We start from the raw sequence: 27317 nt of genomic DNA, 5'->3' as shown, positions 1-27317 counted from the left end.
TGAACCCACTTACCCTCAACACAAGCTTTTCTCCTTCAAAGTCTTCCATTGCTGAACTTCCTGTTCATAGGAAAAGTTGTTGCATTACTTCCTAAACTGAGGCTGTAGCACCATCCAATCTCAAGCATTCAGCACAGATGCCAGTCAGGTGCCTAGGCTCTGTTAACAGTCAAGAGAAAAAGGCAGGAGTTGGGTGCCTAATTAAAAATCTGCCTCTTTCCACTGATTATGTAAGAGCTTAGGCTGCTAATTTTGATACCAAGGTTAAACTCAGTAAGCGAATCCCTGCCAGTGTGTGGCCTGACACTTCGCTGCGTTGAATTCCATCCCTTTAGTATTACCTAATTGTACAATTAGTTGTATAGTCATTCCATCTAAGATTCTGTACTGGAAATTAATCTCCCCCTCCCATCATCAAGTTTCAATAGCCTGCTTTCAATACAACATGACAACATATTCAACCAAAGGAAGAAAAAAAAGCCTCAAGAAAACTAAACAAGCCAACTCCCAAAGAATAATTAATCTTACATACGTACCTCCTGTTGTCCTCTTTTGTGCCAATTCTTTGCCTGAGTCTACAGTTCTTACACTAACCTAACCTTCCTCCAACTTGAACAGTAATTTTGATGCAGCACTGTGTTAAATGGTTCAGTAGAATCCAGAGCAACCAGATCTAGCACATTTTTTTGTTTGCTAAAAAACCTACTTTCTTATCAAAAAAAGATACTAGGTCAGTCTGACATGACCTATCTCAGCAAAATAGATCATGTTTCATCCTCCTTCCACTCAACTCCCATGTCGTTAATTATTCATTCCTTGAAAAAAATTTCTAAGGTTATTAAGGTCAAATTAACAGGCCTGAAGTCTAGATCATATTTTCCATTTCCTTAGAGATATATATAACATTCAAAAGTATCAAGTAATAAAGCTCCTCTAAAAAAATCTTGATAATGGATCTATATTTTAATTTCACATAAAAAAAAAGGTACCTTTAAGAAATTCCCAATTTGGGAATTCCCAGTACAGCAACTTAAAAATTCACTGTGGCAGTCAGAAAGTCTGACTGCTTTTAAAATATGAGAGATGCAAAAACCAGAAGCTTCTTTTGAGATTACAAAAAGCTATGTGAAATGATGAGTAAAATACTCAAGATTTCCTGAAAGCTCCTGAGACCTTAAAATCACACGATATACAGCGAGATACAGATAGGGCCCTTGCTTAACCTGATGTGGGAAATCCCAGTGTGAATCTGAGATGCTGCTGGGATGTCTGCTACACACGCCTCTTCCAGAGCTGCACAGCACCTCAGATTCCTAGCATTCAGTATATTATCTTATATTCACAAACTGTTGAATATGTTCATGTAGACTTTCTGATTTGTTGGGTCACTCAAGCATGCTACATCGGTAAAATTTTTTGTGCTGAGGCATGATTTTCCTGATAAAATTTAAAGGCTTTTTAAAAGGATAAACACACTATCCAGATCAAGAAAATGGTTCAATATAAGAACATTTTCTCTTTTTTTCCTTTTCTTGTTGTTTTATCACTTTCATATCTCTATCAGCTTGCCATACACATGCAAAAGATCTGCAAAAAATACCTTAAAAGTACACAAAACATTCCCTTAGTCTGCAATTTCAAGCTCTTTTTCTGACCCAAATTGGCATTTCTATGCCTTGAGCTGAAAGCAACCATCTCGTTAAAAGCTGATATTTGTGTATGTTGCCTCCTTCAGACAAATTTGGCCTGAATTTTAAGACACCTACTTATTGATTCATTATTCAAACAGCAGAAGTGCAAATTGTTCATGCTGGTGCTTTAGAAGTAGGTCTATACGTACCACACTATGTTCAAAACAGGCAGCCAGTTAAGACTCCTGAATATCATGGCTAAAAATTTCTCCTTGGGCTCTGCCTAAATTAACATTTATGGGGCACCTCAATAAACTCTGGTTCAGCAACACAACTCATTTTAGGGGCAGCACATGAACAAGACATAAGCTTCAGTCCTCCTGAAATGAGCAGAAAAGTGAAGGTTTCTCCTGATGCAGACTTTTCAGACTGACCTGACTTCCTGCGAGACCTGGGATCACTGACAACAGCTCCTGATTTCACCAGGGGCTGCAGGTGCTCAGCATCTACAAAGTACTTGTACTAAGATGTCTGAGTTTGGATTAAAGAGACGTACTTGAAAATTTGACCCTCAGGTATTTAAAAGACCACCTGCCCTGCCCTCCCAAAAGTTATGAAAAATCATGCGCTAAAGCTAAAAATAACTAGGAGCCTTTCCTACTATTTATTCTGCAGTGACTAGCACGCTAGCAATGCCCCAGTCTGAGGCATACTACCACTGCAGATTTTTGCCTTTTATTACAGTGCTTCAGGCTATTATATTCCACCTAGCCTTGGTGACGATAAAAACTTGGCAAGTGTTTGTACTGCAGAGTCCAGACCTTTTGATGTATGGAGGTCTGGACTTGAGGACCCACATGATCACTTCCTATCTTATCCTCCCAGCTATATGGGAAATACCACTGGAAGAAGGAAACGACCCATATGCAAAGTTTCCAAGAATTATAGAAGTATGGTAGGCAGCTGATTTTAAGGGTTGGTTTACATGGTTTGGATTAAGTGTTAATCCTCTTAGTATGTTTTAGTGAAACAATTATTCCTGAAATCATCATAATGATTCTATGATACTTCATCTATGTATCTCCCAAGGATAATGATGAGTTTATTAACAATTAGGTACTGGACATTTTGTAATTTGAACACTGTAACAGCTTTATAATTAAAATGCAAACACAGGAGTAAAATTAATATGCTATCGAATTGAATGTAAGCTTGGACAGGATAATGTTGCAAACACATTAAATGCCTTGATGTAAGAGTAGCATTTAATTCCAGAAAATCCTTAATTTATTTTTGTGCTTGTGCAGAACACAATGTAGGTTAAATACTTGCAAAGAGATACAGGAGTCATCATAGTAAAAACCAAAGTAATAACCCACAGATCATTGTAGTCTCCAGACACTTAAAACATCTAAAACTGTGCTGCTGCCTTCTCCCTGACTCTGTGCCCTCTACAGCCGTTCTCATTAGCTATGTATCATCATGTCCCTTTACCCTTCCTTCCATCCCTTTCCCTGCATTCAGGCTCTACTCAATCTCATTATGTCTTCATTTAAGATATTATCCAAACTCAGGCCTTCATTTCTGTCTTTACTGCTAAAGCCATGGCTAACTCTGCCGACTAGAATCAAGAGTCAGGACAACACCTACTGGAACACAGAACATTATTAAAAGGCCAAGTGCCTCACATTATGCAATAACTGCACATGTAGTTACTGCAACTATACATACCAATCCGGTACACTGCATGCACACAATCTGGCACTAACAAGAGGATGATAAACGTGATGGTCTAAGAAACAAGATCACTGCACATTTAACACAGCCATGCATTCATACATGGCCTGCTCTGCATTTTAATATACTTTACAGACTGGCAAGAAGTGAAAAGCAAAAGGGGAAGGAACAAACTAGCAAATGCTGGGCTTTGTTAAGAAACTGTAAAAGCAGATAATAAACTTGCAGTAAAAGCTAGCAACAATCATAAAGCAGCTTGCTGAGCTAATAACAATTACCTCTTCTTAATCAGTCACTCACAGTTTGTCCGTTAGATGCCTATACCTGTATGTGCTTTAGCAGGGCACATTTTCTGGAGATGTCACCCAGAGAACTGACTGAAGAGAGAGCAGGGACTGCTACTTAAAAAGGGTGCCACTGGAGGTAAACTCTGTTTTATACAAACACATTAAGGAGCTCCAATCAAAAAAAAGCTACGTGCAGTTCTACATATGCAACACTGAATTTGACTCCTAATGAAGCCACTAAACCCAAATCAGCTGAAAGAAAACATGCACCAAAATGCCAAGCAAGCACAAGTGGGTGGTATTCTCTTTTCTTTCTTTCCTATTTTCTCTCCAGACCTAATCTAATACAAAGCTTCAAATGAGTAGTGGGATCTGTCTATATGGAGTTGATTGCACAGCCAGGGCCATATTTGAGAAACATTTAATTAGGATGATATGCTGTCCCTGCAGGGGAGCCCCAAATGCTGTTTTTTTCCTCTATTGTTACGGATTTCTTTGAAAGTGTGGAGACAGACCCCACAGGGGAGAAGACATAGCTGTCTTGGGGAAGCACGACAATTCTCTTTTAATTTCTTCAGCAAGAAGCAGCACTGAACTGGATGGAGATGCAGGATGGCCCCAGGCATATCTTTTCCAATGCAGACAATGATTAATAGAAGAAAGAAAGATGATATGAATAACTAGTATTACTGCAACTCCTTTTAAGTCACATTAAAGCTAGCTACAGGGTCCAGCAATGATAATTTGCTGCTGGCAACTTCATCCCTGCCTTCTTGGGATCAAGAAAGATCTGTAAGTGCATGTCTGATTCCCAAGTTATTCTTCACTGAATGGTTCCAGATGGTGAAAGGAAAAAATTACACATAAGACCCTGGAGCATCCCATTGTGTACTATCTTCCATTCTGCCCCAGTTAAATAACCCAGTCCATGGTATCAACCACTTGCTTTAATTGCAGATGTAGGCACAATCACGGCGGCACACCTCTCTAGACTTTCCAGTAATTGATCCTCAGTGTGCACTAGGACACACATCTGATACAAGAAAAGCAATGCAGTATGAGAAAGTGCATTTGATGATGGTCTGCTTGATCTTACAAATAAGCTTGTTCTCCCTTAGCAGGAGTTGGGGAAAAACATCTCTGAGAAGTCAATACTGTGGGCACGGAGGGCACTACATGAGAGGTGAGGAGACTGAGGGTTCCCCCTCAATTTCTGTGTATGATTACCCAGTGACCGTGAGCATCACACGTACCCATGAGCATCATGTTTCACCTCTCCCTGTCTCCTATTCCTAAACCAACAAAACCTCCTGCCTCTACCAAAAGACTCATTTGATTGGCATCTGCTTCATACTGCCTTGCAGTTAAGGCCATAGCCCGCAAATCACCAGCACCTGCACCACAACTTCTCTTACTCCCTGAAATCCCCGAGGCCAGATGCAGCTGGTTGGCCTGACATACAGCCCACCAACAGCTGCTATGGCCCACAGGAAGCAAGAGCAAAAAGTTTATTACTAAACTTTGCTTGGAAACGAGTGGGGAAGAGTCTTCTGCTAACAGGAACCCCACCAGGACACACACTAACCTCTCAGGTCCTAGAAATGGGACCATTAGCCTCCGTCCCCTGCCACACCACAGGACATAAAGTAGCTCTTTTGCTGTGGAGAACTACTTGACAGATGCGTATGAAGTGCCCGACAAGATTCAGTTCCCATCCCAAAGGATATTGCTCTAAGTTACAGAAATATTCAATGACAACAAAGGTGGATCTGCCTTCCTCCACCTCTGTTGATCCAGGATGTTTAAGGGAGGAAAATTAAAGAACCACCAGTTTGTTCTTATGGTGGAAATAGGTGACCAATATTGGTCTTTCAGCATAGGCTGTACTTTAAATCTCACAAGTTTCCAGAAACACATCACTCGTTGGTGAACAAATCACAGTGTCACTAGCTAATGACCTACCTGAGCTTCTGCGGACTACGCACCCAATGGTAACAGATACCCTCTGGCCACAGAGGGTAAGCATGATACTGATACCAGAACGTAGGATCTTGTCAGTACTTTGCTATTTCTGAGACTTAAGTTCCTTTTGCTTTGTCTGCCTCTAATTTATTTAATCTTTGAGCCTTTGCATTCAGCATTCACAGATCATCACACACAGTAGCAATCACTAAAAATGTATTACCTTACTCCATCTTTCACAGATGAAATTCGGCATGTGCGTCCACTCCTTTTTTAATAAAGCCTGAAAGACAAAAATAGGACAAATTGTTTCTGACTGAATGGACCCAAATAGACAAGCTAGTAGTATAGGAAAAAAATCTGGGGGGAAAGCAATAAATATAGGAACAGTTTAAAAAAAAAAATCACTAAAAACCTGTAAAAAATGCAGCGTGTTAACATTTTATAACATAGCTTCTTTACAATGTGAAACCAAACCTGGACTGTGGATCAGTTCTGAGGAAAGAGAACATAAGAATAAAGCCAAAAGAGAAAATTCAGAATCAGGTACTGTTACTGTAACATTTAACACTTAAGTAATGTGATGTATATCTCCCTTCTACGATATTAATGAAAATACACTGCATTTAACTAAAATGCTTTTCTGTTAAGACTGTAATGACTCAATGCAGTTATGGTGTAAGCAGCTCAATGAATTAGCTATTTCATGTCACCAGCAACGACTGAGCTCTCCCAACATAGCTTCCCAACTCAGCTACCTTGTGCCGCCCGCTCATTCCAGTTGCAGTCAGTGTTGGGGTCACCACATGGCACTGCAACTCCTGCCCCAAGAGGACGAGCTGCAAAACAGAAATGCTAACAATCAAACCCAGCCCCCCAAACAATTGTTACTTTCTGCAGGTCCAGACTGAATTCAGATTGCACTGGCAGAGAGATTCAAGAGTTTCATTTCTTTTTGCCAACACCCATAGCTCTTCCATTGTGACAAAGTACATACTGTCCTTAGCCATGCCAACATCACTCACCACACCTAAACAACAGGCATCATAATGGGGCTTTTCCCCTTAAAGAAGTATAATCAAGACATTTCCTAGCATGTTTTATCCCATAAATCAATCAGTCCAGAATCCTTATCCAAGTTCATTGTCAAGCAGACACAAAATCCACGTCAGGGAAATAAGACAACTGGACATGAAGGTTAACTTTAATCTGAGAAAGCTACAGCTTTCCTAAGCTCCCTCTGTAGCCAGGCAAACCCAACACCTACACCACTTTGTCCACCAGCTATTGGGGTTAGCCCTGAGCAAGACTCCCTGTCACACTGCCCAGGGCTGTTTCCGTTCTGCCTAACACAGTTGCCCCACCGTACTCTTAACATTTCACTCATGGTCTCTTCTCAGCCCCCACGTTGGTCTTCAGCCACGATCATTATTTTGCGAGGGTACTGTTCTGAATTTTCAGGTTTACAGTTTCCAAAACGATGCAAGAGCTGTGTTGCAACTTAACATGGTAAACCAGAAGCAGGTGCCACACGCCCTGGCATGAGGGCAGCTGGGGTGTCGGGTAGTGCAAAACCTGCCAGGACGGCGGGCAAGGCGAGGAACGCAGCAGCGTAACTGGCACAGTGCTGTCCATATGGGAGCAGCCCATGGAGCGAATTATCTCTACCAACACACTCGCTCCAGGAGCAAACCCAGAAGTTAAGGAACACACAGTATAAAAAAGCAGGGGATCAGGACAAGGGAGCAAACTGGAGGCTGAAATGTGGACAAGTCTGATGGGAAATGGGCTGGGCTACAGGACAGTCCAAGACAGCAGCCAGCTGAGTACTCTAGCTCACCTTCTCAGCCTTTGACCTTGAAGGCAAGAGACGGGCTTTCTCTAATGTGGTCTCACTGAAGTTACTACTATCTCCTGCTATAGCCCAGGCATGATCACCTCAGATATATCCTTCTTTTTCCTTCTTCTTTTTTCCTAGTGACATATCAATCCTGCCAGAATGGAAGAGAATTTATGTGAAACCATGCAGGCTAGCTGCACAACTGCTCCTTTGCAGCATTACAGCACCTCGCAGGCTGAGACATTACAGAAGAGCAGAAGCCAAACCCAGCAAAGCAACACTAGCACGTTTAGCACACTGTGCTGAATGATTACTCCACTGCACATCTCTTTCCAAGAGGGAGCCCATTCCTCAGCAAGATGTAGTGGAATCTGACTTTACAGAATCACTCAGGCTGGATAGTCCAGCTTTCTGCTCCAAGCAGGGTCACCTCTCAGCTCAGGCAAGGTTGCTCAGAGCTTTATCCAGTTGGGTCTTAAAAACCTCCAAGGACAGAAACTGTTCCACTGCTGCACTACCTGTTGTTACAGGTGCCACTGGAACCAATAGTACCTTTATTTTAAATTTCCAAAAGTGTTACAGAAGGAAAACAGTAATTTATAAGCAATTGCTTACTGCACAACTGATGCAGTACACAAACTGATCTTTCAGTTTTACACCTTCACCTGCTTATTTACGCTCACAGTTATAGAACAAAGACATTAAGTGTGTACCTGGGAGTTAGCAAATAACTCTGTGGATCAAATTTTATATCTTAAGGCCAAACCAAGAGCTCTTCAACTAATATGCTCTCCGGAACAAAAACAAGTATGATTTTTAACCTGAAATATCTGCCATTTCTTCTTAGAAATCTTTGACCATGGTACCACAAAACTGTGGCAAGGCAACAGGTTCCTATGTGGAGAAGATACTCCTCTTTTAAAATATATAGATGGGGCAAATACATAAATATATACAGGAGAATTAAGAAAGCTAAAACTTTAATTTACAGAAAAATATACTCATCAGTTTAAGCAGTTTTACTGCTTAAAAGTTTAAGTTCAGGGAAGATTTATACATAAAGCAAACAGTGTTCAGATCTGTGATGCAGTAACTGATGTAATTCATCAGTTTATAGTGCTGTATGTAAATATCAGGAAAATCAAAACTATCAAAGAGCCAGAACTGAAGTAAATGAAGTTTAAAAACACTAAGACACACTACAGACTAACAAGAAGAACTTCCACTACAAATTAGGAGTTTATCAGTTGAGAAAAAGCAAGAAGGAAGACCTCACCATCAGACAGTGCAGCCACAAAAAGGGCAGATACTATGTTAGGTTGTAACAGCTAACGTGCTCTTATCACCACAAAAAGCCGCAGTAAGACTGAGTCAGAAACACTGGCTGCAAGTTAAAACACTGTTCTGACCACCTCAGTCTGTAATGTGTAGAGAAAGGCTCATGAGTATGACGGAGAGTCAGCCTCCCCAGAGCAGACCAAAAAAATTGTTAAGCTCGGCAAAGTGGAGGCTGAGGCGAGTTCCAAGTTGCTCTCCAGAAATACATGACAGGGGCTAAACACCAGAGAGCGCGGGAAATGCAGTAAGATAAAGAGGATATTAACAAAATAACTAACCTAACCGGAATAATAGCAACTAAGAAAGCTAGCTTAGCCAAGGAAAAACTGTTTCCAGGTACAAGGAGCATCATGCCGCTGTGAAGACCAGACTCAACAACTCAGGAAACTCCATCCAGCCAAGCATCTAAAATTTCTTACAAAATTATACCTCTTCACAGAAGTGGTCTATAAGATGGCTCAAGTTTTCTTCTTTTTTCAGTGTCGAAGGTGAAGGCAGAACAAACTTGAAGTTCAAGTCTATGACTGTCAGTTCAGATGAGAAGTTACAAAGCATTTTACTTACCCTGGCTTTTGGAGAGTTCCTCAATGAACATAGAGACATCTGACATTACGTGGAGTTCTTTTCAGAGTTAGATGTGATAAGCAATAGTTTTTGGTGAAGTCATTTACTGTTTTAAATCATTTTTATTTTGTTAAATCCAGTGCTGGCACACAAAGTTCCAATTTGGTATCCTTTATAACTTCAACTGTATTAATTTAGTATAGTTTGGTTTTGGTTTTGTTTTGTTTTGTTTTTTTGTTTTGTTTTGGATTTTGTTTTGTTTTGTTTGGTTTGGTTTTTTTCCCATTCTAAAAGCAGGGCATGTATTGTGAAAGCTCCTAGACACCATGAAAGCTGCTCACAGAGCAAGTCACAGCCAGACACAGTCGCAAAAGCAAGGGCTGATAAAATGGACCTGCTACATTATAACCCTGTAATATACTGTGCCACCAGGACATTCAGTATAACTACTTAAACCTGGTAAGTTATTATTCATTTCACTTAAAATCAAGAAATGAAAATGGCAGAGATGATAAAGGAATCTAAAAATCCTATTTACAATATTATGACAAAAAGAGGCAAATCCCTTTCGTCTCTGTGACTAAGCTCACATATCTGTAAAACAGAGACAATGCAACCTAGTAAGTACACAGAGCTTTTCTGCTGGCAAGTTATATTAGTACCTTGCTCACCACCACCAGGAAGTCACACACTTTTTGCATTACAACACTGCAAACCACACATTCTAGAGTGATGTTTTAAAACCAGTCCATCAGTGAGATTTTTAGAAAAAATTGCAACTTTTGCAGAAAAGGCAAGTCCTACCTACTGATCTCCCAGCAAGACTTGACCTCCCACAGGTGCCCTCCTGCTCTGCACCCCATTCTAAAACCAACTTTGGTTCTTCAGCTACATTTCTAGAGTCTGCCTGCAAGTTCTCCTCTTCGACACAATCACATTGTTTTATTGTACTCCAATTCTGTTGTGCTTTGCTACCTGTTTAAGAACCACTAAAGCACCAGACTTAGCTGTAGCAACTAAATTGGGTAGTAAGCCCAGAGAGTCCGGTGTCACTTGCACGTGAAAGAATCTAACTGGGCACCAACTCAAGCCCTCTTTTTCACCCTATGTTGTAGTTTTCAAACTACACTGCCCTGAATAGCAGTTAAGACCACAACAAAGTGTGGTAATGCGCTACTGCAGACCACACCAAAGCACCAGCTTCTTGGCACGTTCTGCCTCTGGCCTTCTGCATTAAGAAATTATGATGGTAGAAAAAAAGTTTCTTCGAAGACCGCAGCATGGTTTTGCTTACTTAAAACCATATATAAATTATTTTGCAATTGACTGGTGATGGCAGCTCAACCCTTAGTGCTTGTTGCCAGATGTTAAAAGCTATTCAGATCCTTCACTGTAAGAAAATGATATATAATGAGATTTTTTTTCTCCCCAGTCACTTGTACTTGCAACCAGGGTTACCACACAAACTGAGGATAACACCAGTTCCCAATTAAATCTGTCATACCATTAATCCTAAATGCTGCAGAAAGTGAAGCATGTGACACTATTGCCTGTGGAGAAACCTCAAAGTGCGATACAAAGCAAAGGTAAGAACCACAGGGAGTGTACTTGCTCCTATTGAAAATCCCTCACTTTCTCCTCCCCAATTTCTCACTGGACAGCAGCTAAATCACTTCAGGGAGGAATGAATGACTAACCCTATTCCTTTGCAATTAAACGTGGTGTCAACTTCTCTGAAGGGTACCTGCATCACATGACACCAGGTGTGATTTTGTCCATTAGTTAAACAGAGAAAAAAAGAAGTGCTTTGCCCAGAGACTAGCTTTTATATCTTTTCTCCAGGCACAGACCTACAGACGTGCTATTCCCACGAGATCTGAGCCAATCTAAGATACTGCCTCCCATTGTTCGTCCCCACTTTTCCCTCCTCCGGCCTGTCAGCAAAACTGCAGGTGTTGGTACAACCTAAACTTACTTTAAAAAAGCAAACAAACAATCCCTCCCCCAAACCTACCATACTTGGACATAAACAAAGAGCAAACCAGGACTGTTTGCAAAAACTATAATTTAAACCAGAGCACTCTGCACCAAGCTGGGGAAGGACTGCATTTGCTGTTTATGCTGGCAAATCTGAGGAGCAGGAACCTCTGCAGCAGAGCTGCAAACTAATGGTCACTCAAAGCAATCTGTCGGACCCGATGCCGCTCAGAAGACATTTTCTGTAAACATTTTAAAGGCTCAAGTTTCCAATAATCAGCCCACAAACCCAGGCAGCACATTCTTTTTCTAGGTCAAGATGGTTATGACCCCTGCTATAAACCTCAAGCAGACAGAAGGTAAAATATACTGTGTGCCCTTCTGTGCTGTGTCTGATCTCCTCCTTTGCCTTGTGGCAAATAAAATGCAGCATTCTTTAAACTCTTTTACAAACCATGTATGATTTCCTGAAGTCTTCCCTCATATTCACCATTCTGAAATACCAGTCTTTGGGATTTTAAAGAACATAAACTCTATTAATTCTGATTAAATCATTATTGTGATCAATGTGGCAACTCTTTCTGCAGTACTTACGCAAGATGCTATCACCATTATATCAAGTTATGCCCTGCAGAAAAAGAGGAAACCTGCCTTGTCTTGACCTGACTTCCCCAGAATTGTTTCAGATTTGCTTGCATTATGTATGCAACCTGTGCCTTCACAACATTAAAGCTTCAGCTATTTTCAGCTCCCAGTTGGGAAGAAGAAAACATACATCTGTGACTGTATCTGTATCACCAGTTGCAGCAGTGCTTTAGCATTCCTAATGCTAGGTGGTGTTCTGAATGAGTCACAACTTGGTGTTGGGCAGAAACATGGTCACAATTTACCTTGTTCCACACCTTATTTTCATGGAAAGAAAATCACAGTACACACCAATACCTCCCCAGGTGGAACAAACATGGAGCCACAACCCACTGCACGCCCTGACATTAGGTGTGCTCCTCAACGTTGACACGTATACACCTCCAAAAGTCTGTCTAGCTAGAGGGCCGGCCTGCAAAATGGGAAGTGAGGTAAAGATTACAAAATACGTTCTCAAGGTCAAACTGGCTTACACAAATGGACCCTGTATTTCACATTCTATTTTACATTCTAAGGAGAAGCCCTGGTTTGCTATTAAAAGCATAATCGATTCAACCATTTACTATGTGCTTATGCAAAAGAGATGAGGCGTATAAAGAACACCCAGGATCATGGTAAATCAACTTCAACAGTTTTGTAATATTTTTGACAGTAAATGAATGGTGTCCAGTACCTAAAATTCTCACTCCCTTCCTTCATTTATTATATTAGTGTCACAGTAAGACAAATTTTTCTTAGCTACCAAATGCCCACATGCCTGTCTCTTTTAACACAAGGAGGCTATGCTTTCACGCTAAATACTCCATTGTAAAACCAGACATCCAAGTAGTAATGGGTCAAAAATATCTTCATGCAGCGTAACCAAATGATAATTTTCTGAGGCTGTTCAGTTTTACACAAATCCCTGAGATGTCATTGACATTAAGATGGGTTTTACTTCTAGGGTGATCCATGGCACTGACCTTGTCACGCAGACATATTTTACGGACCCCCAAAAGCCACTTCAGAGCTGATGCAAATTGGAACATTGGGCACTCCAGCCATGAAATGTGCAGCACAATATGGGGAAATCTAGGCTGCATTACTGATTTTTGCATATAAATAGTCACGTTTATTGTGAAGACATTGTTTTATTGGGTCCCAAAAATACAAATCACAGAGGAATGGGGAAAAAAAGAGTAAGTTATAGGGAAGTTGGGAAAGATGTCATACTTTCAAAAATAAATGCTACAAAATATTACACTCTCCATTAGCTACCATGGCCCTTCCAAATACCTATTTGCCACCTCCCTTTTTTCTCTCAGAAGCCTTTCAGAGGTTTGCAAATGTTGTTAGTGACAAGTAAGCACTGTGCTAGGAAGGAATGACTCTTCCTATTTATCCTGGATGTCTTGCTCATGACAGGAAGGGGTATCAAATCTTCACACAAATTCAAATTACTAGAGAGTTCTTCTCTGCTACTTATCACAAATATAACATCAGCTAAGCAGATCTTCACTGATAAGTGTTCTTCTCTCCATTTGTCATTCTGCTAAATTTTATGTAAAATTGGTATTTAAAGACACCCCAAGGTTTAAAGAGACAATTGTTACATGTGCCAAATTGTTTCCAGCCCTCAATAAAATCTTATCACTGTCCCCTTGTGACATTTTTTTATTTTCCATTAAATTAAAGGCTGTAAGGATGTTTACATATCTGAAATATAAATCCCACTAACAAGCACAGAAAAGAACGTTCAGTTCTTGAGGTATTAGGAAATATTTGCACCCCACAAAAAAGGCAAAGCATTCACAAGATAGTAAAAATTCAGACACCATGGGTGTTGAAGCCAAGCCCCCCCCTTCCTCAGTTTACACACACACACATATTGGCAGCCTCCCATCACATTCAAGAACAAAAGCAGTTGCTTCCTTCAAGTTCTCCCTGTGCAAACGAAATTTATCCTTCCACGTGCCCAACCAGGTCCCCTCTCTCACTGCTGCCTGTACCCTGAAGGCACTCAGCCCCAGGGCCTAGTGGAAACTACCTCCATGCACTGCAACGACATGGCATCTCCAAGAGAGAGCTCTTCTTCAAGGGGAAAAATCAAACACACCAACTGCCTCATGCAAACTTCCTCCACCTCCTTCCCTAGCACCTGGCAGAAATGGGGCTTTCGTGGCAGAAGGGGAGGAGAAGGGGGCTGGACGATAGGAGCCAGCAGAACTGTTGTTGCTTTGGCCTCCCGTCCACGGGCATCTCTGCCCTTCACAATCCAGCCTCCCCCACGGGCAGCAAAGCCACGGCTCACTCTGCCCACTCAGGCTCGAAGGGTGGCATTTGCAGTTTCACTACGGAGCAGAGCCCGGATAGCCAATTCAGTCTCCCTCAGACCATATCAGTTAAAAGGGCAACAACACTCGTGTGCATTCAATGGCAAAAGATGCTGGTAAAAGGGAGGCAACAATAAAGGATGAAATTTCACCACGTAGCAATAAAGGTGACAAATTAAGGTCGTGGCACGGGAGACAATTCTGACTGTATTTCACTCTGATGCCTCCAGCCATGGCTTTGTGGAGCTCATCAAAATAAACCTCTTGAGCACCTCTTGCAATAGTAGGGGTGGTTTTGCTCCAGAGACCACAGGTCTGGATCCTTGGAGCATGAATTAAACACTGCCAAACACAATTCCCTTCAACTCCCATTTCTTACTTTAATCTATAACATTGCCCACACCCTTAAGCAGCTACTTCCATTTACCATGTATTGTAGTGAAAGTTCTATAGGTAAAGTGATTGTACAAACTGTGAACATTCAGTAAAGATGGTAAAGCCCTGTAGGGTCTCTCACAGGATCCTCTACAAGACAAATGCAGGACTAAAACTTCATTTAATTTGCTTCCGTCCAGTAACAGGCAATACCCAATGCTGGGAAAAAGCAAATTATGTGACAGTATGAATGCTTACTCACGCTATGTTACAAGTTCTAAAAATTACCAATTTGCAAACATAAGCACTCTCAACTTACTTTCTGATATGAAATCACAAACAATTTCTCTGAAATTCATTAATATGAGATCAAACTTGTCCCAGTTCCCTTCTATTCCCCAGCTGAACTGCAGACTTCATAAAAAGGCAGCCAAGAAGAATCTCCTCTAATTCCCCATTAGTCTTTCTTCCCAAAGTCCATTTCTGGTCTAGTTTGCAAGTCTGCCTCACTGTGTATGTACTGGCAAAAGAGCAGTCACTCTTCCATGCAACTTCTCTGTGTAAAATCACTGTCCTGTAGAAGTATCAGTGTTTTTAATATCATGTTCTCACTAATGAGTCTACAAAGCTTATGGGACAATGATTAGAAATCTTCCTCATGTAGGCAAAACCACAAAGGCCACATTCTTCCTATTACTCACTACCTCCTGTTTACCAAATTACAATTGAAAGTCATCAACTTATCTCAGGAACAGAGAACAATTTAATGAACTTTTTTTCCCAGGCACCCACACTGAGAGAGTTTATAACAGAAAGACCTCATTCTAGCCAGCTCAGCTGCATGCATTTTTATGTCATGTATTCACAACCACAATACTGATATTTAGTGACAGTAATACTCAGGATGAAACCCTTTTCACACAAATCCTCCTTACTAATGTGCAGAACTCACAAGAGCTCTTCTTGCAAGCTTTCCTGAAACAACAGAAGACACTCTCAGCATGGTATTATTTTTTTCATGTCCTTCTATATGCATTTAAAGAATTAACATTTTACCATGTTGGTCCACATGTCCTCATGAGAAGCCTTCCCAGTTGCCCAACAAAAAGAATATCAATGTCAGGGAAAAAAAAAATAATCTTTTGCGTTAAAGCCAGACCATTAGTGTCTATTTCTGAAATGAGACAGAAGGAATCTTTTATAGCAGCTTATATTTCAGGAATCTGGAGCTTAAAATACACTTACCTATCTCACACAGGAAACCTGATGAAGTTACTGGCTTTTTAGTGCAATCTAGAATGTTGCAGTGTCGTCTTTTTTTCTGCTTTTTTTTTTGTTTGTTTGTTTTTTTGTTGTTGTTGTTGTTTTTTTTTTTTTTTAAATCAGATTTGCTGCCCAAATAACCTACAGCAATGGGCATGCTCTGTTATTCACCTCTGCCTATAAGTAGCTCTGCCATCTGCCACTACAAAGTATTTATCTTAAAACTGAATTAAGGATCATGAATCCACTCCTTTTAAACTGTTTCACCTGAACACAGATCATGTGAAACACCAAACCTAACAACTCTCTAACATTTATTTAAGCCCGAACATCAGTCAGAGCTACTCTGCTGCTTTAAAAGATGAAGCATCAAGCTGAAACGAAAACTGAGCTAATCCCAGATTTCTGCGTCCCTATGAAATACAATGAGAATTCAGCACAGAAGTAACATGCCATCGTAAACCAGGACATAACCTCATTTTACCAGAGCAGAATGTACTATACTCATCCTGATGCTGGCTCTGACTCCAGAGCAGGGCAGCGGGACCTCCAGTCATGAAGGACCGGCCAAGGGGGAACTCAGACTGTGAAAGCAAATGAAAGGACCGTCATTGCTACACTCACAGTATAGGCTGCACCCTTCACTCTTTATTTACATGCTCAAAAATACACAAAGGTTTCAAGAGACAAAAATTGAGACTCTGACTTTTATTGTGTGATACAAAACCTCACTCAATGCAATTTGGTGGGAGCCCCTCTAACAGTTTTGGCCTTCCAGGGCAAGCAGGACATGCTCACCGCCTCCCTGTGTCCTCCTGCCTGAACTGCTCCAGGATTAAGTGAAGAGATTTTCAGGACACAGTATAAACCAGGATTTAATAGTTCTTTCCCCCTCCTCTTTAAAACCAGGCAACAAATCTAATCCAAACAAGAAGACTTATGCAGGAAACAGGAAAAGGGACAAAGCAGATGCCCTTTAGATGCATACACATTTACAAATGAAAGACCCCCAAAACAACTGATGCAAAAATTGACACAAATAAAAAGATGGCTATTCCAACAAACAAGATGGTTCAGTATTGCAAACAGTGTTATTCACACTGCTCACATGAAAGGATTTTATTTCAGTGTAACTCCGGTGTCCAGGGGCTTATTTTTAACAAGAAAAAAAAGAAACAAACACTTGTAAAAAAAACACCTCGAACTTTTTCCCTCCCTTCTTTCCAAATTTTATGTGAAACCAGAAATACAGTGCTGTTCTGTGAGACAGGGATGTACTATACAAACACCAGTATACTGCTGCTTTCACATGTACTGCAGAGTCCTCTTTTAGAAAGTCTAACGTCAAATAGCAAATCACTATAGAAAATGGGGCAATCATTTTTTGTGGGGGAAAAAAAAAAAAAACAAACAAAAAAACACCTTAAAATCATTATTCAGTGCATGGACCATCTTCTACTTTGTGTAAAACTCATCATCTGATACAGCAGTACTCCAGTTTGGGTTGATCATTAGGTAAAACTGTAATACAATCAAAAAATCACCCCTATTAAAGATGATTTGTGGAAAATCATTTCAGTAATAAGACTGGATTTCCCCTAAGCTATTCACCAGCCGTTTAGCAAGGGTAGCTATAAATCATTGCTGATGTAGCTTTTGTGTAAAATAAGAGAGTAAATGCTTCCTCCCACTGAAGGTCTCAGGGCTTCAAGAATTTTGGAGAAATGCTTTATTTTCTCCATGACTCTCATTTCTGCAATTATTACCCACAGCAACAGCTATGTTTCCTGCAGAGTCATTTCCCCCTGCCACAGCAAGGAGAGGTAGAACAGCATGCACAAGGACGATGCTACTGCCCATTTCGAAACTTCTGCTCAAGGACTGAGGAAGCAGAACATGTAAGAGATCAGAGCTAATCCAGTAGTGTTTCCAAGAGTCAAGAAGGCAGATGAAGCGCTTAGAATAACTTAGGGCATGGCCACATAGGAAGCCACAGAATAAAAGCAGCAGGTTTTATGAAGGAAGGAACAAATAAAAGGACAGCTGAACAACCCACCTGTCGTTCGCAACACAGGAGCGAAAGGGAAGAGCTGAATTACATGAACTTCGCACTATTTAAGGCTTGCCTAGGTGGAAAACCTACCAAGGGGAGAGAGTCATTAGACAGGCTACAGTAGAGCGGCTGAAATGAGAATCAGAAGAGGGGGCTTAAATTTCAGCAGGAAGTCCACAAAAGCTACAGTGATGGCAAAGATAACAAAACACAGCTCTGGAGTAATGCAGAGAAGAGAAGAGGAAAGAAGAGAAAACCAGCGGTGCCAGCAGCGGTGATGTCCTGTAGGTTAGGAACAGGAGGGTTAACAGTGAGCTGACATCTTCTGCTTAGGTTTACTGGAGATAACAAACCTTTACAAACGAAAAGAAAGGCCAAGGGGATCATGAACTCCCATAGTTCAAGTTCTGCCAAAAGTACAGGTGAAATGGTCCCAACAGCTTCTGCCATTTGTTGCCTTTACAGCCTGATACAAAGTCAACTTAAAGCGACAAAAACTAACTTTCAGGGTGCTTGAGGCCAGACTTTGATGAGACCCATTATACTTATTAAAAAAACCCTGCACCGAAGGATCAAACACAGCTGCTTCCTTTCCTTAACACAGTAACGATCACTTCCCTCCACAAATCTCTCCTACCTTGGATATTTACGTTTTAGTTGTGCCTTGTTAACATATCCAAAAGAAGGCATGTAATTATCAGGACTGTCACAACAAGCACCACTAAAATTGCTTCAGTTCCTCCCAGAAGCTTTCCAACTCACATAAAACAAACTGCCTAACTATCTTGCAAGGCTGGGCTTTTTGTTCTTTTTTCAGCTGACACTCTTGTTCATTTAGTGGCATTCCAGCAGCAGGGAGGGACGTAGCAGGCAGCAGGAGGATGAGATGAATCAGAGGGAGGTCTCTCTGGTGGTCAGCACTTACACAAAGAGTTTATGCACAAGTAGGATGGAGAGGCTGTCTTCGGGGCTGTGTTGACTCAGAGGCTGTCATCCTGTTTTTCAGATGTTAAGCATGTTCTTGAAATTTCTTTTCAAAATCTTAACTGTTAATTATTTAACTGTGCCCACAATGCATTAATAAAGAATTATGTAAACTCAATTGAAGATAATTGAGTTTTATTATCATGAATTATTTGCTCTGGTTTGACATAATACAGAATTCGTATTCTAAATACATACATAGTTGAAGGCAAACATGAAGGCAAACACAATTCTGTCACACAGTCTTAGAAAACAATAATTCAGATACAAATCAGTGGAAAAATTAAGACTGTAAAGACTGTTTTATTTGGACTTGTTTGGATTTGGGAGGGGAAGGAAAGACTGCCATGTGCTAGAACTTACTCAGAAAACAGTCCTAAAACCAACCCCAACATTATTTACACCAGCCTGCATTTATGATGCTGTAACGTGAGAAATATTTTATATCAGAAACATAAATCATTAACACTAGTCACCAAAACTTTGCTCTGGGAGATGGGCATCCGTGACTGATACTGTCTTAAGAACTTCTCTCACACTACAGTTTTCTAAGTTGGATGCCACAAGCAGTGTAAAGATACCACAAACGCACTAACAAACCTTACTTTACATTTTACTAAGAAACCTATTTTTTTAAAAAAAAAAAAGAAGTAACAGTAAATCTAGTTAATTCATAGCAATGAAAACTGTGCATCAGTGAACACTATACATTAGCAAACAGAAGAACCACCCAAAGTTTGCCATCATTTTTAAATGACCTTACTACAGCACCATATTTCTTTGAGAGGAGAAGACAGTGGTCTTTTTTATGTAAATTACACAAGGAAATGAGTGGTGGTTTCAGGTAGATGAAAATAAGTTCGTAAATCATTGGGTTTTGAGAATATCCTCATTCTCTCATTCTGAAAATAATTGTGGCCAGGTTCCCTTGTTACTATAAGCTGCTGCCAACCTCGCTATAATGTGCACTTGAAAGTGCTTTATAAATCTGAATAAATGGGGGCGGGGGGTGGAAGCGAGGGAGAAAAAAAAAAGAAAAAAAAAAAAGGAAAGAAAAGAAAAATTAAATTAAGATAAATTCATTATTGCAGTTCAGAAACAGAATCCCTAACTTAAAAAACCTCGTGAGGAGTACAGTAAAGGCTCAAGACTCAGTGGATTCTACATGACAATAATAAGTGATTCCAGTCTAGACTACATTAAAATTATAGCACCAGAGTGAATAAAATAGCAGTAAAGCCACTACAAAAAACTAAAAAACTGTTTTACCCACCCTGTATATGTCAACACTATATAGAATATATTCCACTTTTTGCATATAATCACTTGTGAGAGCAGGATGTATATATTTTATATATACATATATATATATGCTTTTAGTGGCACAAAATGAAAATCACCCCAATATCTGGAAGTATCAGTTAAAGTATCTGAAGAAACTGTTTACCTCGAGCCGCTGCACGGATCACAGCATGCACACACTCCCAGCCTGAATGATGAGGGCAAAACAACACTGTGATTCTAAAGGTAAACAATTATTTTGCTAATTCTAATGCCACTGGTTTTTATTCTACTAACACAGAGATTCAGAAGTCAGTAAGTTTAGTTTTAAGCAAGAACTACAGAATGGTAGGGCTCTCCAAAGAACCGAGGGCTGCTTAAAAACTAGTTGTTTTCCTTGCCCCACCACCTACCAGCACCGTTTCTTCGAAAGAGGTCTTCTGTCCTTAACATGGCTGCCATGCCTTACATAACATCAATGAATGAGAACATAGTTATTTTGTTTCCTAGGACATGCGCTGCCCATTAGCCATATGATTCTCCATATGGCACTGCAAACAGTCGAGACAAAGCTTTGCAGTAACGCAGCTCCAAAGATCAGCATCCTCTGAGAATAAGTGGGAGCAGAAAGAGACACTGCCTTCACAAGCTCTAAATTCCTTTTCCTATCGTTCTTTAGTAAATAACAGGCACTCTTACCTTAAGAAAACAATAATAATAACGGTGTTCAACCGAGCCTCCTCTGTTTCATCTGTGCTCGTAAAAAAAAATCTTGGCGCAACCGTCTGCTGCAGCAGGTAATCAATAATATAACCTGCTTCTGCTGCTGCCAGAGCTGCTCCATCTGAACGCTAGCTAACATGAGCACTGTCAGCGTGAGTCATACCAGTGACTCAGAGCAGATGCGGAGCTGCAGGAGGAGTTTACGTTTCAGGGCTTCCTCCCGCTCGCTCGCTCGCTCCTGCGCTGCCGCACAGGCAGGCCCGTGTGCGTCTGCGTACGCCCGCACACGGCCCCAGCTTCTGATGTCAGCAGCAAGTTTGATTTCATCCTCTATGTCATCTTGTTTGGGTTTGTTGTTTTGTTTGGGGGGTTTGTTTGTTTTTTTGGTTTGGTTTGTTTTTTTGTTTTTGTTTTGGTTTTTTTTGTTTGTTTGTTTTGTTTGTTTTTTTTGTTTGTTTTGTTTTTTTGGTTTTTTGTTTTTTTTTCACCAGGATGGCAATTCTGTTTCTTCACCATAAATATATCTATCTTGAATGCAAAAGCTAGCTCTGCAAGCCAGGTCATTACTGGGGTATGCCAGGCAGTGTGCTACTACAAGGTGTCTGTGGGCTGACACCTCTCATCAAGACTAAGGGAAGAACTCAAACAGCCCAAGAAAGATTCTAAAACAAAAGTACTGAGTTAGAGCAATATCCATTTATTCATGACAAGTTTATAGCAGAGTGCTTCTGATTTAGTTAAATACTCTGGGGAGGACAAATCTGGTCTCAAATGCAGTGAGATAAAAGAATTATAGGAAGGACGATGGGACACACATGAGCAGAAATCCTACGTGCCTGACACCAGTTTAGCAGGGAGAAGTGCCAATAGGGAAAGAGCATAGCTGCATTATAGACAGCAGCAGCGCATTTGGGTTTAAGGTTGAATTCTGGCAGCCTCCCCCACAGCTACCCATCTCACTAGGCCCCGATCGCCACAGTCAAAGCAGCAATTTAATCACCTATTTATTTCCCAGGCCTGCCAGACTGCCCACCACATACAACTGAGAGCAGGTGTCACGACGCCAAAGTTAGGCACTTAACGCTAGCCAGTGCTGAGATGCACTGCTGCACTGACTACACTTTATTTCTGAAAGGCACATTATACTAAGCAGTTGCAGTGTTGAGCAGATTCAGCCTACGAGAGGCAGATGAAGCCCTCTACTACTGAGCCAGCAGGTCAACCACATGGAAACAAATTATGGTGGGATGAATCAAGAGAGTATTGTCAAAAGAAGCTGCTGGCCAAAGGAACAATGCCATTAAAATGTACAGACCTGCTTAACAGCCATTCATATAAACATCCCAGATAGTTTAGGGAAAAAGGCACTTGGTTTATGTCAAAGCATTTACAGCAGAACATCTTTCCTCATACTTAGAAAACATCCAGCTGGCTATTGCCCAGATAAACAGATTTGTGTTGAGAATTCTCATGGAAAAGCTAGTAGGAAAGCATGACTTACATAGTTCTGTGGTTTTTGCCTTTTTAAAGAATTCCTTCTTTTTCAAAGCCCAATCAAATGAAAGGGAAGCCCACCCATACAATCCAAGTATGTGCACGGCACTGTTCATTTATGTCGCTGGTTGTTATTAAAGCCACTGAACAAACTTTGTATTGATGGCGAATGTTTACTCTCTCCATGTATCTCAAAGCAGCCAAGAACACTGGCTTGGCAGGGATCAAGAGGTTAGAAGGAATCAAGCTGAGCAAAACAAACCTTGAAACATGGTCATAGAGATAACATAAACAAGGGGGATAAAGAATAGCTGGTGTCTATGAAGATACATTGAACTAAACTCTTTCCCCTAAAACTGCTAGTATTCGATCACTTGAAAAATCTTCTGTTGAATCCCATCCTTTCCCCCAATTTACTAATGATAGTGAATTTTTGCTCCTGTCAAGCTTTCAGGGCTTTATTTTCATGCCTTAAATGGTTGAATAGGTAAAAGAATGCTAAAATCCACAGCATGCCTGGGGGAAAAACAAACAAAACCAAAACCCCAACACAACAACAACAACAACCAAACCAAGAACCCAGAGATTTTAAACAGGAAAACTAACAGCAAGGCCACAGTCCAAATGGCATCTATGACAAAGGCAGAGAGGAAGACAAAACTGAAGACAGAACTGGGAGGTACTTCAAATGTCTGGGGGTTTGGAGGTTTTACGGGGGTGAGGGTGTTTATTGTTTGTCTGGTTTCAAATGTATGGCGCGCAATTGTGTATCTACATTAAATTTTGTGCTGCATCCAGCTAAAAGCATAGATTTGGATCAAAGATGACTCAAAGAAAAGGCCTCAAAGAGATAAAACACCCCAAGAGCATGCACTGTGTAAAATGCACGCACTTGCCTCAGCTGCAGATTACCTCATTTACCTCATTACAAATCAGAACAGATCTAGCTGCTGCAGGCAGCAGTTTTGTGTATTAGTCTCCTGAGCTGGACCTTCTCCAGTAAAAAGGGTTTGGATCTTGGGTCTAAAAGGGGGAAAACCTGAAGCTTCTTACCTCAGCAGAGGTAAAACCCCAGAAACTTACACTGGTGTGGATGAAATCTTCAATGGAAATTTAGTACAGCTGGACAAACTAAAAACTGCTGTGAGAGATTTTGCATTAAAAGGCAGTGTAGACTATTACACATGCTTTAAGTACTGGAGATAACAGTTTTTCTTTTTTTCCCTTTAGGAAACAAGCAAGGAAAGGCTTTTTTTATAGTACCTATTCAACATGGTACCCCAGAACATGCTAGGCTAAATAATTCTGTTCCTCCCCATCATCCTCCTGTCTCTGAAGTTTGTTTGAGATTGTTTTTTTTTTTTTTAAAAGTCATCATTATGCCAACAATGGTGGAAATGGTTTCTCATAGCCTCTTCCAGGTTCCAGATTCCATATTAACCTTCTTTCTCATGACAGTTCCGTCTACAGTCAGATTATTCTTACTGAGAACACCAACCTCTACTACTGTTCTTGAGCCTTTTTCCTCTTAGCTATACTGTCCCGGGGGGGGGGGGGGATATTAATTTTTGAGGAGCATTGTCGCATGTTTTCAAGACAAAAAGCAGACCACATTTTCTGTAGAGGCTCACACTCCCTTTATCATTGTTATGAGCACTGCAGTGCTTTCCAAAGGCCCTCACCAGTGAGCAGCCACACGTGGAGGTGAGCACTACATACACACATAGTGGAAGAGACCCACTGCAGAAGGAGCACATACTTTGAAAATACATGTAGGCAAAAAGTTCAGAAGATAAATAATTTTTGCATGATCTTACAAAGCACAGCTAACTGACTTGACCAGGTTTGTTCCACATGTCCACAGCAAAGCCAAATGCAGAAAGTAGATTGCAGTGTTTTGCTCACTAGACCATCAGCCTTCCCTTTCGGTGCATCTCAGTAGTAAGTATATTTCATCCAGGTAATTACCTTTAATGGGCATCTTGATATGCTATGACAAAAGCACTGTTTGCTTCTCAGGAAAACTAAAACTGCCGCTGGGAAAAGCATCAGCACCAGAACCTTTATCCTGTGCAAGGAACAGAAGCAGCCACACATGAAAGCAGACGTTTAGTGATTAGGTATGGGAGGAGGGAAGAGGATTCACTTATTCATCACATTTGTCTCAAGGCTTCTGAAGATAAATAACAGGACACACTATAGCAGTTGACATTTTTACCATCACTACATTATCCACCGCTGTCTCAGTCACATCTTGCACCCATCTCTACAAAAGCAGTTAGCAAAGCAACCCACAAGAGGCTGTGGGAAACGATTTCCACCACACCATGCAAGTACATCTCTTCGCTGAGATCACCTCCTCAAGTTACTGCTATAGCTAGGACCCAAGGTTTTTGTTTGGGTTTTTTTTTTTTTCTCCTAACAGTCCGAAGCTACATATCCTGCACTGGAAAGAGACTCAATAAAGTTACAAGCTGCCTGTAACATGCTCCAGGCCAACCTCAGAGGGAAGTACTTCTACACATCAAGTGAAAATGCACAGGACGACCTAAATGCCCATTTCCTCTTTATGATCTGTTCTCAGCAGATAAAACATGCCACAGAGAGTAAGATCAGCGAAATTGGCCAAAACAAGACAAGAAAAATATATCTCATAGTAACAAGGATGTACTGATGAGAGACTAGTTAACAGACACTGCTGTGGCTCCCGTGAATACAGACATCCACACATTTGCTGCATGTGAAGCCTTGCTTGGATAAGGAGGACTCCCCAGATTGCGCTTGCTGTCAGCATAGTGTCAGCTGATCTTTTGGCAGCTAGCCTGCTCATATTTATCCACTTCTGTTCTCTTTAATGCCAACATCTGTCTATGTTTTGCACTGACAGAAAAGGTCAGCAAGACCCTAATGATACATTAAACTTGATAATCAAGGGATGCACCATTTGCAATTACCGTGTGCCTGATCTCATTCCCCTTACATTCAGAACTCTGCTTTTGCCTAAAAAAACTAGTCAGTGCAAGTGTGGAAGCATCTGTAATCTCAAATCTTATGTACATGCTGTAGAGGTCACTTTGAACAACAGAGAAAGCATGTCAGAAAACACCTGGCCTCTCCAGGCTTGTAAGAATATTAAAATTTGTCCTATCAACATAGACACAAATTTTTGACTCCAAAGAATCTTTTTCTCTGTGATGCATAACTACCTCTCTGCTTCAAACCAGCATGTCCCATTTTCTGCACTCATACAGTAATTTCAATTGAATATTGATCTGTGAATCCTAACAAAACAGTCACCTAAACCCTGGCATAAACTCATTTTGAGGCAAGCATATATTACTGCATGACTTAAACATAATGGTTCCTTGCATTGTCTAACAAAATGCTATACTCCAGTGGCAACTGTCTACATCATTTTGCTACGTTCAATACACTCTATAAATTTTCCGAGTGAAGTTTTTCCTGTTGTCTTCACAACGAAGGACTTGCAGATCTCACGCTGGTCTTTGTGACCTATGACTGGTAGGTTCTTCAAATACCTCAGAACTGTTGTCAATGCTGGAGAAATTCAATGCAAAGATATTGCTTTCTCAGTACCATCTGCTGCACTGGATAAATGAAATTAAAAAAAAATAGTAAAACTGAATGCAAAGCTGGACAATTTTGATGCCTATTCTGCAACATTTCTGATAAAATTTACTCCTTCTCATCTGCATAAATAAAGAGCAGCTGTAATGCAAGATTTCTGTGTTTGCTCAACAGATTTCTCATGCTTTGTCTTGTCTTCTGAACTCATCTGTACTTCTCTGCAAGTTAACCAGCTCCTACTCATAGCAAGGAAATCCTCTTCTGATATGTTCGTCATTAGTAAGGTCATGAAAAGAAACTGCCTGCCTCGACATGTTTAAGGGCCTCGTTCTCTTATTTCTGTAGCTGGTATTCTTTGCCTTTGCCACACAAAAGAAGTCCTGTTGCTAGTATAGTGTAATACAGCACTTCACAAAGCTAAGAGGGTCCTCAAATGTATGTTGACCAGTAAAAGATGTAATAAAAAGAAAAGCCATGGTTAAACTACTTTTTCTTCTTTCTCTCTCAAAATTCTTTATTTCTTCTTTCAAAATAAATTATGTAACAGTCCAATCAGAAATTTATCTGCAAGCTCACAAATTTTAAGTCACTACGTGTGCATCCAACCTTTATTTGTGGTGTGCTGTAAATTATTCTGCAGATTAATGCCACCAAAAATCAATGGGACCATTCAAAGATTAAGGTACTATACATACTGCATTGCGTATCAGAATTCAGACCAGTGGGAGCCTGAGATAGAAAAGCTTATTAAAAGTGTTGATAATGGAAGTGTTTCTTTCCTGATTAATCTAAATTTTGACATTCAGAACTTAATTGACTTCAGATCATCGGGGATTTTTCCTAAAATTAGGCCACGAAAAATCTCACTAAAAGCAGCACCTCCGTGTTTTTAATGTGGTTTCAAAAAATCTTAATGTCGAAGGCTACATGTCTTATTCTGACAACAGTCAACTACAAACCAGAAAACCTACAGAGATAATAAAAGAAGACAAAAAATACAAAAATTAAGAATAGGTTCAGAATCTCCTTATTAAATAAACCATTTTCTCTTTCTTCAGGTACATAAAAATACAGACTGCCCCAAAAAGACCCCTGTGCACCATTTGCTGGTCCTTGCACCAATTATGACATCTTTTTCCATTGGAAGATCAGGTAGTGTATCAGAGCCATGAGTGGTTGCTTTGTTGGTTTTTTAATCCGTTTAATTTGTTTATATATAATCCAGAAGTATGCAGCGATATATTGCTATATATCTAGTTTATT

General features: G+C 40.5%; 1 protein-coding gene across 25 annotated transcripts in view; it reads right to left on the bottom strand.

The window, feature by feature from the left end:
* INPP4A (inositol polyphosphate-4-phosphatase type I A) overlaps nt 1-27317 on the bottom strand; it is a 133994-nt gene that overhangs the window by 75161 nt on the left and 31516 nt on the right. For 17 of the 25 annotated variants that reach the window (XM_042788173.1, XM_042788181.1, XM_042788175.1 and 14 more), the window contains 2 exons: nt 6376-6456; nt 5841-5900 (listed from right to left, as the gene is read on the bottom strand). The gene's annotated coding sequence lies outside the window, so the exon portion shown is untranslated. Of the gene's footprint in view, nt 1-13; nt 160-5840; nt 5901-6375; nt 6457-7457; nt 7609-16415; nt 16437-20948; nt 21377-27317 lie in introns of those variants that run through there. The other 8 variants (XM_042788163.1, XM_042788161.1, XM_042788158.1 and 5 more) reach the window with 7 other exon arrangements.

The sequence above is a fragment of the Tyto alba genome, unplaced genomic scaffold (genome assembly GCF_018691265.1).
Source record: "Tyto alba isolate M040663 unplaced genomic scaffold, T.alba_DEE_v4.0 Super-Scaffold_14, whole genome shotgun sequence".
NCBI lineage: Eukaryota > Metazoa > Chordata > Aves > Strigiformes > Tytonidae > Tyto > Tyto alba.
The sequence above is the reverse complement of the archived record's forward strand: the minus strand, read 5'-3'. Positions and strand labels throughout refer to the sequence as shown.